This window comes from Saccopteryx leptura, chromosome 2 (genome assembly GCF_036850995.1).
Source record: "Saccopteryx leptura isolate mSacLep1 chromosome 2, mSacLep1_pri_phased_curated, whole genome shotgun sequence".
NCBI classification, from domain to species: Eukaryota; Metazoa; Chordata; class Mammalia; order Chiroptera; family Emballonuridae; genus Saccopteryx; species Saccopteryx leptura.
Window position 1 is genome coordinate 340,964,074 of NC_089504.1, and position 15,126 is coordinate 340,979,199.

A 15,126-nucleotide genomic window follows, 5' to 3' on the forward strand; every position below is an offset into this window, starting at 1 on the left:
ATTGCATGACATAAGTTCTGCGGAAATCTTTCGGATACATTCTAGGGGACAACCCACCCATCTAAATCATTGAAATGCACACATCCAGCCACGTCTTCACTAGGGCTTTTGGTGAGATTAAGAAAAAGCATTAAGGCCCCCTACCTAGAAGTCATTTTATTAAGTGGTTATTTGAATAAAACGCTGCCTCCTCGAGCCCTGGATTCTGGAAGCTCCATCTTCAGTGGGAACACACTGGTCAGGAACTGAAATACCAAGATAGTCATAGCATCGGATGGTGTTCAGGATGGATGGTCTAGTCTCTCCATTTCAGACATGAGAACATAAAGCCCAGAAAGATGATTGGGGTGGATTCCCATGGAAAAAGGAAGAATTTACCACCTTGACATGACACTTTAGAGGATATCAGGTACCTATAAGGGAGGCTAAGGGAAAGGAATACTATTTCCCATTATTCAGGTGAGGAAACTGAGCCCTAGGAGGGGATGTGACTTGTTCCATGGCACCCAGGCAAGCAATGTCTACGTGGGGCTCATCCCTGGTCTCTCCTTCCCTGCCCCTCAGACTTAGCACCCCTACTAGACCACACACCTGAGAGTGCACTTCTCGGAGTCCATCCCAGCAGAGGAAAGTGGACAGAAGCTGGGACTATCCAGGAAAACCATGCTGAGGCGGTAGCAGGAGGCCCCCCACTGCTGGTTCCCATGGGAGCAAAGCCAGTCAGACTCCCACCCCACATCCACGGGGACCCATACATCTCTGGGGCTCTGACCTTAGTGATGGCCTTTGGAGTGTCCCTCTGGGCCTCTGGGGCTGGCTTTAGGTGGACTATCTCACCACCCTAAGACTGTTTGCCCAGGAAGACTGGAAAAGGCTCAAAAAGAAGCCTCTTGGACAACTGAGGTCTCTCTCTCTTTCTCTGTCTCTCTCTCTCTTGGAAGGCCAACAAATCCTCTCAATTCTGGCCCAGCCCCCCCCCCACACACACACACACACACACACAGCTGGAGGATGTGTCTCACCTCCTCTGCCCTGACCTCTCCTCCCCTTGGTACCCAGCCAAGGCCTAGACCACAGGCAGACACATTAGCATCTGTGGACTGGCCCTCCCTCTGCTTCCTTAGGAGTCCTGCCCTCACTGGACTCTGCTTGCCCCGTTTGTCCGGGACACAGGCAACTTCCCACAAAGCTAGTGGTCTGGGTGCTGAGGCCCAGTCCCACCTCTGCCTCCCGCGACTGCGCAGCCAGCCCTCAGACCAGCCCTCAGGCCTTCTCCTACCCCCACCCCACCCCCCGCCATGCTGCTATTCTGAACTGCTCACAAATTGTCAAATTTGACTCATTTTTTTCTTCATAAATCCAGAGACTCCAGCCTCCTGTTTGATTTGTGTTCCTAAATTATCCATGAGATGTTTAACGGCTCGGTGAACAGCTGAGCGGAGTTCCCCCTTGGCCTCTAGGAGAAACCACCAGAGGCCAAGACAGGAGGTGGTGGGGGCCCCAGAGAGGAGAGAGGGGTCCAGCCTCCGGAGCACGGAGGAAGCTCAGGGCGTGCGGGAAGCTTTCAGAGAAGAGGGAGGGAGAGCAACCAGCTATGTCTGCAGGACCCGCCCTGCCACCACCAAAGGGGACAGAATCAGAGGGAAGGTGACTTGGCAGCGGTCACACAGTCTGTTCCTGAAGTAATGGTAAGTTCCCTGGCATTTCTCTGAATCCAGGATCATCTATCCACAGAGCATTAAGGCTCTAAGAAAACTTTAGATCAGGGGTCCCCAAACTACGGCCCGCGGGCCACATGCGGCCCCCTGAGGCCATCTATCCGGCCCCCGCCGCACTTCCGGAAGGGGCACCTCTTTCATTGGTGGTCAGTGAGAGGAGCATAGTTCCCATTGAAATACTGGTCAGTTTGTTGATTTAAATTTACTTGTTATTTATTTTAAATATTGTATTTGTTCCCGTTTTGTTTTTGTTTTTTTTACTTTAAAATAAGATATGTGCAGTGTGCATAGGGATTTATTCATAGTTGTTTTTTTTATAGTCCGGCCTTCCAACAGTCTGAGGGACAGTGAACTGGCCCCCTGTGTAAAAAGTTTGGGGACCCCTGCTTTAGATTCATCCGATTTTCTTTTAGAGGTTTTTTTTTTTCATGGTAAAATATACATAACCAAGTTTACTGTTTGAACCATGTTTCGGTGTACGTACAGCTCAGTGGCGTTAAACACAGAGCACTGCGGTACAACCATCTCCACCACCCACCTCCGGAGCTCCCCCGACTGTACAGACTGACAACCCAAGTCCAGGAAGACAAAAGCACCGGCTTAAGGCTACGTAGCGTGTCCATAGCACAGGCCAGGGCAGAATTTATCCAACGAAGTGTCACCCAGAGGCAGACTCTTGTGGGGACAGGGGCTGAGTGTGTGCTCCGGAAGAGAAAGGGCCCCTCCCACAATTCTCCTCCACCCCCCAGGACCCCCACCTGACAGGCAACCCATCATCCTGAGCACCGTTCATGCCTTTCCTCTGTGAACTTGAGAAGCAGCCTCCCACCCGAAGGTTTACGGGGGGGTTTATAGAAGCCATCCATCCCAGCTGAGAGGTTAAATACATCTATATAGTAGGTCCCCTTGACCCTGCTGCTCCTCCCACTTCTCACGAAAGCTCACTGAGGCCCTCCCTGACTCTTTGTTGCTGTTTTTCTTAATCAAAAACATCACCAGCCCTCCTCCCTCATGTCGAGGGAGGGATGGGGTTCTGTTTAGACCCAGGGCTTGGATGTGACACAGGTTAGATTAGACCCTGGGAAGGGGACAGTGATAAAATACATCTCCCCAACACACACATATACACACAAGCATTTAATTACTGTGAGAAATCACTTCCTGACACTTCCCCTCTCTCTCTCTCTCTCTCTCTCTCTCTCTCTCTCTCTCTCTCTCTCTCCCTGCTCCAGCCAGATGGCTTTTGCTGGAATAGTGTCCCCATAATACGCCCTCAGCCTCTGCCTGTATGATTCATATACAGGTAGGACTAGGTCTTGTAAGGAGGTTTGGAGTGAAATGGAAGAGCCACGGAAAGCACCCAGGGCTGACAGTGGTAGGGGCTCGAGCCAGTCTACCAGCATGGGAGAGGTGAGAGTCTTTCTGAGAAGATACATTTAGGCTGAGAGCTGAAAGTGTTAAAAGACCATATCATGGGGAAAGGGGAGAGGAGGGGAGAGCTCTCCAGCAGAGGGATCAGCATGTGCAAAGGTCCTGAATCTGGGCCACAGGTCATAGTTGCTGGCTCCCCGCCTATCTCTTCTTCAGAGGGTTTCCCTCTCCCTGCTCACCACTGCTCACCACTACCTCCTATCACGAGTGTACAAATAACACTTCACAACTGACAAGGAGTTACCCACAACCACCTGTGAGATGGATCCGAAAACATTATCTTAGAGATGAGGACAATGCGTCTGAGAGACACTGAGTGATACAGTCAGGGACAAGCCAAACCTCCTCCCCTCCCTCTCGAGCCTATAACTTTTCCCACCCTCCTGGAGGCCCCAGAGAAGCTGGGTAGGATGGCTGAGGCCACCAGAGATGGGTCCCACCTCCTGCCAGAGGACCCTTCGTTCCCACTGTCCACCGGGCTCTTGGGGAAAGTCGGGGTCACTGAGAGATACTCTCGTGAGGAGCAGTTTAGCAGGAGAGGCCCAGGCTCCAGACCCAGCATCAGACTCCACATCCGGCCCCTCCCCTTTCTGCCTGAACTCCTGGGGCGCTCACTTCACCTCTCCCAGCCTCCCTTTCCTCCTCTGTAAACTGAGGAAAATACGTTTCCCTCCTTGATAAGGTCGCTCTCTAAACACTTGGCACAGTGCCCAGCACCTAGTAAGCATGAAAAAATAAATAAATAAAATTAGTATGTATATTATTCAGGTTCAGGCATGAGACAAGATTGGGTCTTTTAATTTGTCTTAGAAATGAAACACATGTCCTCCTACTCCCATGTTCACAGTTTTGACATAAGCCGAACATTGTCTCTTTCCTACTCCCCTTCCTCCCCAGCCTCTGCGAACAGCCAGGACTACTGACCACTGCCCCCATGGGAAGAGAGCCGTGGTTTTACACACTGGCAGGGGCGGCAAACAGTCTCTGCTGATCAACACGCTCTTCAAGCACCACTCGTGATCGGATGCTCCTGGGCCCGCCCCGTTCCTGGAGCTCCTGCTTTTCAGCTGTAAGCAAGCAGCCATATAGCTCCGTCCTAAGTCATGAACAGCCTTTCATGTTGTAATCAAATAAAACTTACAGTAAAACTAATCAGCCCCACATGGCTGCTATGTGTTACGATTATTCTGCTACTTAGAGATAAACTCTTAACGGTAAGCAACAGCTCAGATAGAAAGCATTTATGTTTTTCTCCTTTGTCAGCTCTGAATCTTTAAATAGTGGTGGCATTGGCCTGACCTGTGGTGGCGCAGTGGATAAAGCGTCGACCTGGAATACTGAGGTCGCCGGTTCGAAACCTTGGGCTTGCCTGGTCAAGGCACATATGGGAGTTGATGCTTCCTGCTCCTCCCCCTTCTTTCTCTCTGTGTGTGTCTCTCTCTCACTCCTCTCTCTCTAAAAAAATCAATAAATAAAATATTTTTAAAAAAATAATAATAATAAATAAATAAATAGTGGTGGCATTAGATTGAATCGGTAGCATAGACACATACACTGAAATTTACTCTCAGGAAATTCCAAGGACATTTTATCCATCAGCCAGGGCTCCCCACTCCCAATCTACCCTCCCAACGCAGGCTGAGACTCCCTAGACCCCCAAATGTTTCTCCTTTTTCTCCCTAATAAGGGTGCCTAGAAGGTCAGCTCATCCGCCAGTCTCAGGGCAGGTGGCAGAAAGAACATGGATTCTGAATTCGAATGCCTTGGATTCAAATCTTAGCTCTGTTATTCACTAGCTACATGACCTGGAATGAGTCACTTATATTCTCAAGACATTAATTTGCCCATCTGTACAGGGGTTGTTGTAAGGATAAATGTACTACTATCATAGGTTTTAATAGAGTAGCACATTGTGCAGAGTCAGGCATTGGACTGCTTGCACTCGAGTCTCAGCTTGGCTACTTTGTAGGCTGTGTGGCCTTGGGTAAGTCATTCAACGTCTCTGAGCTTCAATCTCCTCATCTGTGAAGTGAGAATAGAAACAGTACTTATCTCGTAGGGTTGTTGTGGGGTTCAATAGAAACATTAACTACAAAATGCTAAGAAGAGGTCCTGGCCGGCTGGCTCAGTGGTGGAGTGTCAGCCTAGCATATGGACATCCCAGGTTCAATTCCCAGTCAGGGCACACAGGAGAAGCGACCATCTGCTTCTCCACCCCTTCCCCTCCCCCTTTTCTCTCTCTCCCTGCCCCCTCCCACAGCCAGTGGCTTGATTGGTTTGAGTGCATCAGCCCCAGGCACTAAGAATGGTTCCATGGAACCTCCACCTCAAGTGCTAAAAATAGCTTGGTTGTGAGCACAGCCCCAGATGCGGGTTGCTAGGTGAATCCAGGTTGAAGTGTATGCGGGAGTCTGTCTCTCTATTTCCCCTTCTCTCACTTGAAAAAGAAGAAAAAACTAAAGTACATTAAATTAAAAAAATAAAGTGCTAAGAAAAGTGCCTGACACACAGAGCACATGCGATAATGTCTGCTGCAGTGGTTGTCAGCATGGCCACTTTTCCAGTGCTTGGCACATCTTACGCACTCCTCTCAGATGTGTGGGCTCCCAGCTCCCACAAGAACGGATGGCCCAGGGGTCCTGGGCAACAGTCGCCCTGAAGCCCACAGCCATGCCTACATGGTCAGGAGGGGGTAGCACTGACACGGGTTCCCTCTGGGGTAAGGTGAGGCAGGAAACCTGAACAGGAAAAGATAGGGAGGAAACCAGACGGGGGAGACCGGAGCTGAGGCAGGCTGGCTCCAGATCTCAGGGCTCTACTTGATGAGCCGCTGGACCCAAAAATGTGAGCCTTCGCCCTCAGCAATTCTGAGACAAGACTTTGAAATGTGCTCCACTTAACTATGAATGAATAATTTACAGCCGCAATCTTACATTGCTGAGGAGGAGGGGAGACGACCATGAAGGCACTGGGTACCAGATGAGAAAGGAGGATGGGAAATAATCTTTATTCTGGCCTATCTGGGTGGTCAGGTCTCCCTCCGAGCCAGTTCCCACAGTCTGGACACTGGAAGGCCTGCTGAGCCTTCCTCACTGGGGGACCATGACCCCCAATATCAAGAGCCACACGAACATGTTTGAGCTAGTGCATCAATAAGCCTAGCAGGAAAGAGAAAGGAGAAGTCAATGCACATGTGAGTCATGTAGGCGCCATGCTTTTGCCAGCACTGCCAAACGACTTCCATGGGTGACACTGACATCCCAGCTCTCCTATTGACAAACCGCTCCTTCCCTTCATTCAGAAAACAATGAAGTAGTCCTTTCTTCACCAGCCTGTGGGTGCGAATGGCATTAAGAATCCCCAAATATTGCTAGCTCCAAGCACCTCTGCCAATTCAAGGATTTCAACCCTTTCCTAACTCCCTCTCATGTGTGGGACCCACAGGGGGTATCTCACTCATGAATAGGTCTGGGTTTCCACTCTCAACTGCTCTGCAAGTTTGCTATGACAAAATCCTTCACTAAACGAGGTAGGTTTTGAAAAAAAAAATCTTATTATTACTTTTACCAAGTATTTTTGAACCCCAGCTTTATAGCAGGCACTGTGCTAAGAACTCAGCATTCTCTTGCAGGGTGGGGCACAGTTCCCCAAATGGAACTTATATCCAGGTGCCAGCAGGAGGCCACAGCGCCGCTTGGGCCCCGAAGGGTTCTAGAGTGAAGGAAATGACTCAGTCGACACACACAGCTTTTTCTTTCTGGGGACACTCAGTCTACCAAAGTCACCGGGTTTGGACGGGTTTGATTACCAGCCACCACAGGCATGTTACCGAGCCAGACCTCAAGATCAGACCACTTCAGCCTCCTGTGATGAATTCTCTCAGGGTTCCAAATGTCCCCCAGCATCCTGGCTTCCCTGGTCCAGCAGACCCAGCTACGAATATATAACCCCGACTGTGGGCAGAGTTACGGATCTGGGTTCCAAGCCAACCAAGTCTTACTCTCCCACGAATCAATGAATACAAACAGACACTTGGGGTAGGAAGGATCATTATTGCACATGTCAGCTAGGGCGGAGCCTCAGCTGACCTGGAGGCCGCTGTCTCCCTCCGCCGTCTCCCTCCGCCGTCTCCCTCCGCAGTCCTGACCGGCAGCCGCAGGGGCCTCTCCCCACACAGCTCCTTCTGTGAGAAAGGGAGCAGCCTCAGACGGGGGAAAGCCACTAAAGCCATGGTGGGATCACATCACCTCTCCCCCAGGGCTGGGCCTGCTCCTCTCTGAGCCCGGCCAAGTGGAAGCCCAGTGCAGAAGTGCCTGGGACACACATGTCCCCAGCATTGGCAACTTAATCTGGCCCTTCCTGCTAGAACCAAAGTGAGCAGGAAATGTGTTGGGAGAACTCTGAGGTGGGAGGGTGTTACGGGGGTCCAGACCAGCCCCTGTATGTACACCTCCCAGACTTGACCATCCATCCAGGCCTCTGCACCACAGAGGTTCCAGCTTTCACCTGGACCCAGGTTCCAGTCAGCCGTTTCTGTAGCTTCCGGCCTCCTTCTTGCGGCCAAGCCCCGTCCTAGGCCCCCATTCTGACATCTGACCAAATCCTTGGGCTTGAGAGTTTGCCTTAACAGCTAACCGACAGTAATGAAATCAGTAATAATGGCTAATATTTACTAAGCATTATGAGCCAGACAGCTACATAGACTGTAATTCATTTAATCTGCATACAACCTCGTGAGGTAAGTGCCTCAACCACATTTTGCCTGTTTTAAAACTGAGGCATGTATCCCAAAGGCTGATGGCCTTGTTCCCCTGCTAACAGACCTCTCCAAGGCCGACCCCTCCTCCAACATTTCTCCTAGACATCATCCTTAGAGTGACTCCAAGTGGTAAGCATTACTGCCCCATTTTGCAGATTCCAACACTGAGGCTCAAATACTGGAATGACATACTCAGGTCTACCCGGCTGGTAAATGGCCAAACCAGAAAGTGTATGACAGGCCCTGGCCGGTTGGCTCAGCGGTCGAGCATTGGCCTGGCGTGCGGGGGACCCAGGTTCGATTCCCGGCCAGGGCACATAGGAGAAGTGCCCATTTGCTTCTCCACCCCCCCTCCTTCCTCTCTGTCTCTCTCTTCCCCTCCCGCAGCCAAGGCTCCATTGGAGCAAAGATGGCCCGGGCGCTGGGGATGGCTCCTTGGCCTCTGCCCCAGGCGCTAGAGTGGCTCTGGCCTCAGCAGAGCAACGCCCCGGAGGGGCAGAGCATTGCCCCCTGGTGGGCAGAGCGTTGCCCCTGGTGGGCGTGCCGGGTGGATCCCGGTCGGGCGCATGCGGCAGTCTGTCTGACTGTCTCTCCCCGTTTCCAGCTTCAGAAAAATACAAAAAAAAAAAAAAAAGATAGTGTATGACAGCCTGTCCACATGCTCCCTGGCACCCAGCACCCCCTCTACACAAACCTCCAGCATCCAAGGTTGGCAGGCTGGCACCCCATCCCTCCCCTGGCCCCCTCCCCACAGGCCTGGTCCTGAGGACCCCTGTTCCGGGGGAAGACAAGATGAAGAAGCAGGGCCCAGCAAATGCAGGCATGAGGATTTGGGGAAATTCGCTGAGTGGCTGCACCCGTCTCCCCTCCACCTCTTCCTTCCTGGGGAATCTTGGTGAGGACAGACACGCAGAGATGGAGGCCTCTTGTAAAACTAATTAAAAGGCCCTCAAAGCTCAATGAGTGAGTCCTTCATTCTCCTGAATACCAGGTTCCCGGGCTCAGCTTGGCAAGTACCCCTTTGCCACCTGGGGTAAGTGTCTCTTCAACATCTTGCCCACCCTCATGCCCAGGGCTGAGTATAGGCCCTTAACCCTCTGACCCCAGCACAGGAGGAGAGAGAGAGCCGAGAAGAGTCTTGCTTTCCTCCTCTGCCCTCACCCCTCCTGTTTCTGTTTTGTTTAAATACACCTTCTGGCAGACAGAAGAGTCACGTCCCAAGCTTCCCAACCCTGTCGCCAGTCTCATCAAACCTGGCCTCCTACTGCATCTTGAAAAGAAAAAGGGGCATCCCCTGAACAGCCCCACCCAACTCTGCGTCCCAGCCTGGAACGTGACCCTTCGCCACACCTGGATCCTTTCTCAGTGTTCTCGGAAGAGTGGAGAAGCCGCTGACACTCACCGGCCCCAAGGCTTCGCTATGCTTCAATGCGCAGTGCAAATGTGGATGGCTTCACCCACAGTCACCCCAGGGTTCATCATTCCCAGCTCAGTGCCCACTACAACACACCTCCTTTGACCACCCCCACCCCCCTGTGTTATAACCGTGGGCCCAGGAGACGGGGGCTCCTTGATGGCAGGGCAGGATCTTACTCAATGTGGCTCCCACAGTCAGCAAATAGTAGACGCTCGATAAAGGCTGGGAGGAAAAGCGGTCTGCCCTTTCCCTGGGGTGGGAGCTCTCAGAAAGGGCGGTGGTTCTCAAGCTGTTGTGGACCTGGCACTGCAACGGGCCGAGTCCACCTGGAGCCAGGCGCAGCGTGGGTGCTCAGAGCACGCCCTGCTCGCGGGCCATGAGTAAAGCCAGCATTTAATTGGGCACTTACAAGAGTGCTGGGTGCTGCGCTAAGCACTTCACACCCATTATCCTATTTACTCCTCACAATAACTATGTCACACGGATACCATTAGCCCCATTTTCAGATGGGGAAATGGAAGCTCAGAAGGGTGACCGGGGTGACAGAGCTACTAAGTGGCAGAGCTGGTACTCACATCGGGTCTGTCTGACCACGGAGTGCAGGCTCCTGTCTACACCACACTGTCTCCTGCCATTGCTCATTCACACCCCACAGCGTCCCCATGCTGTTTGGATTTGAGTCTCCCTGTGAGTCCAGGGCTGAAAGGACCAGCGGCTTGGCTGAGGCTGACAGTGTCTCCCTTGCCCCCCATGCTAGGATTCAAACTGCCAGGGGACATCATCAAAGGTAAAACACCCTGTTCAATTACAGAGTCAATTCTCCTGCTCCAGGAGATAAGCCTCATCTGTCAGATGAAAGCCGGTACCCTGGGCGCCCAGCCACCTGCAAATGATAATTAAAGGGAAGCCTGGGGCCCCCAAGGCAGCTGACACTCCCAATTCAGCCTGCAGGTACACCTCATCCTGTCCTCACCTTGCTCCAGCCATCCAGGCCCCCAAACTCCTTTGTGAACAGGGAGCCTCTAACCTGCCTCTTTTATTTCACCAAACCCACAGGAGCTGATGGTGTCACACCTGGGCAACCTGGAGACGTAGGAGCTACCATCCTCTTCGGCCGGGGACTCAGGACCTGGTCCCCTGGAGGACCCAGGCTGCAGTTGAGTGGTGAGGTACTACTCAGGATCACATACACATTAAAAAGATCTTGAGTCACTTTTAAAAGGTGGTGTGGTTTTAAGCAAGTCACCTCATCTTCTAAGCCTTCCTGTGCTCACCTGTAAAATGGGTGGGACTTCTGGTGGGCCAATCTCAGAGGCTGCTTTGAGAAGTCAAGCAGCTCATTTGAGGGGAAGCTTTTTAAGGAACCCACGGTAGGGTTTTGTGACCGTTAACAGTGACAATGGTACACACCCTTCCAGAGGGCTCACACATGGCAGGTACTGTTCTAAGCACTTGATGTATAAAACTCATTTTATCCTCAGAACAACCCTCTAAAGTGAGAAGTATTATTACCCCATTTTGCAGATAAGAAACGTTGGGCACAGAAAGGTTACTAAGTTGCCCAAGGACACCTAGCTAGTGTGTGGTTTCGGTAGCTCTCTAGCGGACACCTAGTTCGAGGGGAAGAAAGGAGATCAGGACATGGCCAGAGGGAGCCTCCCTGGGTGGGCACCCACTGTATGCCCAGCACTTTCCTCCCCTGAGGTTCAGCAGCCACAGGGGACAGGCATGGTCACACCTGATGGAGACAGAGGACCAGAAAGTACAAGGTCTCCTGGCTCGTAGGGACCTGAGCCATGCCTTCTCATTCCCCTCTCCCTGTTAACTCCTCCCCAACCTTGTCTTTCTGAGCCCAAACCCCTACCACCCTCTGCATTTCTGGACCTCCTGGGGGATGGGCAGTGAAGTGACCAGAGGCTGGACATAGGTCACTCCCCTCTTTACACTTCCTCTCACAGGGTGTCCACTTCTCCCTAGCTCCCCACCTCCTCTCCCTATTGTCACATCCAACTGCCTATTCAGGGCACCCATCAGGGCCCTGCAGAGGGAGGCCTGGTGTGGCCACAGCCTGGCACTGGAGAGCTCTGGAATGAGGGTGAGTACCTTTCCCCTGGACCAGCCTGAGGTGGCCCTCAGAACCCCCAGGTCCCCCCGCCACATACCCAGCTATACCCCTGGCTACCCTCAAGCCACCATTTCCCCCCCTCTCCCCTCCCATAGGCCCAGGGGACGGGAGGAGGGGACCTGGCTGTTCTGCCTCTTCCTACCAGAGTCCCCACCTAACCCTTAGAGCAACAGGGCTCCACAGAGGGTGCGTGGGGTAACGCTGCCCCCTACAGGCAGTCAGCGGAGGTCGCTTTACTCAGAAAACCTGAAATCTTTGTGTAAGCATGGAGGGAAGTGGGGATGTTTGGGGGAGTCAGAGTCTCTTTGCTGGATTGTCTCTGGGATCCTGAACCTCACCCCTGAAACCCTGAGGCTGGGAGAAGTCTGTTTAAAGGATATCAGGAGCAGGCTCAGACTGGGGGGTGTGGGTGGACGAGCTCCAAGTCCAGCACATGGATATGGAACCAGGGGCAGAACCCTCCCCAAGCGGAGGGTCAGAGGGTATGTTCCACACCACCTCTCACTTCGGCCCTTTTCACTGTCCCTCTGGACCTTTTCACTGTCCCACAGTCCCTCTGGACCTTAAAAACCTACCCGCACCTTCCCACGATCCCTAATTGTCTGGAAGTTCTTCCTGGGTTCAACCAGAAAGCCTCCTGCTGCAACTGAAGCCCTGCTCCAAATGCCCCGGTTCTGACTGGTCCAGGGCGGGGGAGATGAGTGAGTGGGCACAGCACGTGTTCTCCGGGGCTGACTGGAGTGGAGAAGTGAGCAGAGCAAGTGCGGGAAGGGAGCCAGTGGGGTGGGGGCGGCCCCCAGGGAAATCTTCAGGGCCAGAGCCACAAAGCAGAGAACAGAGCATCTCCTGAAGACAAATGTCTCTGCTGCCTTCGGCCCAAAGCCCCATTTCCATAAAGACATTATCCTCACTGCTCTTTCACCTAATTGGAACGTGTCTGCAGCAAGGGAGCATGAGCCCACGCCAACAGGAACACCGCTAACCAGCACTTGACAGATGGTGTGAGCAGGGGCTAGCATGGCCCACCCCACTGGCCTGTCCCGGGCCCCGATGAGGCAGTTTCTTCTTAGCTTGGCCTGGGTTTGAATCCCAGCTCTACCACTTCTACTCTGAGCCACAATTTCTTCATCTGTTGAGGTGGAAGAATAATTCTTGCCTCATTTGGTATTTGAAAGGATTTAAATGGGATATCACTTCAGAAGGTTTTAACACAAAGCTAGGCACATACTCATTGCTCCATTCACATTCAAAAGTCAGTCATCCTAGCAGATGGCCTTGAATGGCTTCCAAACCATCTCTGCCAAATTATAACAATTCTTGTGTGTGTGTGTGTGTGTTTTTTGTGTGTGTGTGTGTGTGTGTGTGTGTGTGTGACAGAGACAGAGAGAGAGAGATAGAGAGAGAGGGACAGATAGGGACAAACAGACAGACAGGAAGGGAGAGAGACAAGAAGCATCAATTCTTTATTGCAGCATCTTAGTTGTTTATTGAGTACTTTCTCATATGTGCCTTGACCGGGGGGCTCCAGCAGACTGAGCAACCCCTTGCTCAAGCCAGTGACCTTGGGCTCAAGCTGGTGAGCCTTGCTCAAACCAGATGACCCTGCACTCAAGCTGGTGACCTCAGGGTTTCAAACCTGGGTCCTCTGCATCCCAGTCTGACACTCTATCCATTGCACCACCACCTGGTCAGGCTCAACAATTTTTTTTTATCTTTTTTCTTTTTTTTTTTTAATTCATTTTAGAGAAGGGGGGGGAGAGAGAGAAGGGGGGAGGAGCAGGAAGCATCAACTCCCATATGTGCCTTGACCAGGCAAGACCAGGGTTTCAAACCGGCGACCTCAGCGTTTCCAGGTCGACGCTTTATCCACTGTGCCACCACAGGTCAGGCAGGCTCAACAATTCTTGAAAAAATTACTTACCATTTCTGTGCCTCAGTCCTTGTCTGTAGAGCAGGGATTAACAATACCCACCACAGGGCTGCAATTACACTTAAAAAAGGCAGCATGTGTAAAAGGGCTGGCACACAGTAGGCTGTGCTGAGTCAGAATCATTGGTAACCAGATGCTGTCAACCAATCATTGGCCAGAGCAAGAACCCCAACATTTCAGAGGGAATTGTAAAGCCAGCTGGGGGGTTCCCTGATGGCCCTTCCAATTTTGAGTCTCCCCATCCAAACAGTCGTACCCAACATGTTCCAGGGCCCTGGATTCCAGGGTCAGAGCACCCGACCCCTCATGAGAAGATGTGCCTGTGGCCTGGTGACGTCATCAATAGTTTCCCCAGTGTCTTGTGGACAAGTCAGTTCCCCGGCTGCATCTCAGCCTGCTGACCACACTCCAGCTCAGTCCCAGTGTATCAGCCACACTCTACACCAGGGGTCCCCAAACTTTTCACACAGTGGGCCAGTTCACTGTCCCTCAGACCATTGGAGGGCCGGACTATAAAAAAAACTATGAACAAATCCCTATGCACACCGCACATATCTTATTTTAAAGTAAAAAAACAAAACGGGAACAAATACAATATTTAAAATAAAGAACAAGTAAATTTAAATCAACAAACTGACCAGTATTTCAATGGGAACTATGGGCCTACTTTTGGCTAATGAGATGGTCAATGTCCGGTTCCATATTTGTCACTGCTAGCTGTACAAGTGATATGACGCGCTTCCAGAGCCATGATGTGTGCATCTCGCGTCACCAGAAGTAATACTGTACATGAGCGATGCCGCGCTTTGCGGCGCCGCCACACACAGTACTCCAGGAGCACAGGATGCGAATGCATCCACGTCCTTGCTCCTCTCACTGACCACCAATGAAAGAGGTGCCCCTTCCAGAAGTGCGGCGGGAGCCAGATAAATGGCTTCAGGGTGCTGCATGTGGCCCACGGGCGGTAGTTTGGGGACCCGTGCTCTACACTGTCTGCATGAGCTCAGGAACCACCAGGAGGCCCTGGCCGGTTGGCTCAGCGGTAGAGCGTCAGCCTAGTGTGCGGAGAACCCGGGTTCGATTCCCGGCCAGGGCACACAGGAGAAGCGCCCATTTGCTTCTCCACCCCTCCGCCGCACTTTCTTCTCTTTCTCTTCCCCTCCCGCAGCCAAGGCTCCATTGGAGCAAAGATGGCCCAGGCGCTGGGGATGGCTCTGTGGCCTCTGCCTCAAACGCTAGAGTGGCTCTGGTCGCAACAGGGCAACCCCCAGGATGGGCAGAGAATCGCCCCCTGGTGGGCAGAGCGTCGAATCTGGTTGGCGTGCCGGGTGGATCCCGGTCGGGCGTATGCGGGAGTCTGTCTGACTGTCTCTCCCTGTTTCCAGCTTCAGAAAAATGAAAAAAAAAAAAAAAAAAAGAACCACCAGGAGGACAGGACGGGTGGGCTTCTGTTCAATTCTGTTCAAGGCTCTGTCCTGGGAATCCACCAGAACTGGCTGACCTTGGCTAAGAGGGTCCACCACCCCACCACCCCACCCCCGTATACAGGAAACAGGCCATGGCTGGGGACCCGGATCCCTTCTTAAGGGAGAGCCAAGGGTCCTCATTCCAGCAGGACAACGCACAGACTAGGACAGTGAGGCCCAGAGAAGGTGAGCGTCAAAGAGTGAGTCATCACTGACAAACGTGAGAACAGATCTCAAGTCTGCTGAGTCCTAAACGAGGGCCCCTCCCCCGCCCTGCCTT

The 15,126-nt window shown here is 52.4% G+C and overlaps 1 pseudogene; it reads left to right on the plus strand.

The window, feature by feature from the left end:
• Positions 1 to 15,126, plus strand: part of LOC136392308 (cyclin-dependent kinase 16-like) — a 142,303-nt pseudogene that overhangs the window by 78,501 nt on the left and 48,676 nt on the right.